Genomic DNA, 2,500 nt, shown 5'->3' on the forward strand with positions numbered 1-2,500 from the left:
TGTGTATTTTTGGTGATAGAAGTTCACTCTCGACGTGGTCGGAGTCACGTAAAGCCCGTTGGTCCCGTTGCTGAATAACCACTGGTTCCATGCAACGTAAAAGCACCATACAAAACCAAACAAACAAACAAACTATGTCCATTTCATAACACATATAGTAATGAAGTATAAATATAATGTGTGAGTATTATGTATACCTATATGTGTTATATATATATATATAATATCATATATATTATATATATATATATATATATATATATATATATATTTTTATATATATATACTATATATATATATATATATATATATATATATAAATATATACTATATATATATATATATACATATAAATATATATATATATATATATATATATATACTATCATATCTATATATACATATATATATATGTATATATTATGTATATAGTATATATATAAATATATATATAAAATATATATATATATATTATATATATATATTATATATATATATATATATATATATATATATATATATATATGTATACATATATATAAAATATAAAACATAATTTTATATGTATGTATATGCATATATGTATTTTTAACACATCACCGTGACATTTTGTGTACCAACATTAAGCTACAAATGTCGTTCAATATCCAGTTCGTGTTACTTTGGGAATATAAAGTGATATGGTTACCCAAGTGATTCAAAGACCTCTTGGATACTGTGGGGAGGTCGGGTTACTTCCTAGGTACCCAAATCATTTTGTCAGTTTATAATCCCCTTTCGGGGGATATTCCTGCAGTAGTACGAATCATATATTAAACATTTGTAGGTTAACGTATGTATATATGTGTATACATATATATATATATATATATATTTATATATATATATATATATATAATATATATATATATATAATATATATATATATATATAATATTAAAGTGCATTGCTTGCTTTGAAAATATGACTTCAGCGATTTGCACTTCCCAGGCTCTTAGGAGGCGATGGCTCACGTTTTCTGGTAGCATTGATCAGTCCCTCCAAGTCAGGAAGAACAGCTGCAATCTCTGAAGAACAGATCAAAGGCACATTGATAAGAGTTACAGTTCCTGAATGTTGCTTCCATGCGAGGTGGCCATCGCTGCGTGGGCTGCTAACAGAAGCAACTGCAAGTTCGCCAAATTTCTTTCAGCAGGAGAAGGAGTAGATCAGATTCCAATACGAAAACATCATCAGTTCTGCCATGGACCTCATGAAAATGGAGACGATGAAAGGACTGAGAATGGAGAAGTTTCTTCCAGACATTAAGCTCTAAGCACCAGAAGAACATCTGCCTGGATGTCGCCAGGGATTCAAGTTGCCCAAATATCTCCGCGCTCACATCATTTCACACCGATGTAAGGGCAAAATGAAAAAGTAACGTTCCGCAGAAATCATTTCTCTTCTGTGCTTGATGGCCTCACAAAGAACGTTTCTTTGTATCGGGGATTCATTTCTGTACACTGCTTTATAGAATGCGTGCTCGTTCAATGTGAAGGTGGCTATACATTTTGAACTTTTTGTGGTCTCCTTATTCTATTGTCAAAATGGGAATGGTCTCTGTGCGGTTCTCAAACTGTTCTTAAGGCGACAGTTAAGACCATTGTTTTAAATTTTATTCTTGGATTGAAAGGGTGGAAGGAAATTGTATTTGGTTGGTGATTTACATGATTACTATGGAAAAATCTCTGGTTATTTTTCCTTTTATGAGGTTTTTGTAGCATGTAAGCGTACAGTTTTTTGTTTTATTTGGAGAAAATTGTAGCCTACTAGTTAATATTATGGGATACTCAGTCACCATTACTATGTACATACTTTTGAAACCATCTTTCTACCTAATCAGTATATATGACCAAAAATATTTTTATGAACCTTAATCCATTTATGAGATGTATTTAAATGCATACTACTTAAAAACATTTGTTGGTGATTTGTGACATTACTCATCGTCGTGAAGGACGTCGGTTCTTTTATTTCTAATCATTTCCATTCTTGCACAGAGATGGACGTAGTGTGATCCAAAGTTATCCACTCAATGCCAAAAACGAAGACTGAAAATTGTGTATAGGTATTGACCTTGGGTGATTTCCTGTACAGGACGTTAATGTTTAATCGGCTAAGACCGTTCCCTCCTCGTTATTAGTACAAAAAAACACTTATTTCGAATGAGTTTATTTTTCTGTCACAGGCTAATGATTTTCTTGCTTCTGAAAAGACGTGATGTGTGTCTGTGGGATGAGATTTAACTTTGTATAAATTTAAACTCTTTTCAGTGATATGTATTTGCCATTTTGATTGCATCTGAAAGCTTAAATTTCAGGTATCTGGTCCTTAAATGGATACGAAATTATGGAAAGAAAACTATTTTTTTTATAATGGTTTTAGTAAAACCTATTGTAAACTGGATTTTCCTGTGTTAAACACAATGTTAGCGTATTCACCAAGTGATGAAAGTGGGTCT

This window comes from Macrobrachium nipponense, chromosome 14 (genome assembly GCF_015104395.2).
Source record: "Macrobrachium nipponense isolate FS-2020 chromosome 14, ASM1510439v2, whole genome shotgun sequence".
Taxonomy (NCBI): domain Eukaryota; kingdom Metazoa; phylum Arthropoda; class Malacostraca; order Decapoda; family Palaemonidae; genus Macrobrachium; species Macrobrachium nipponense.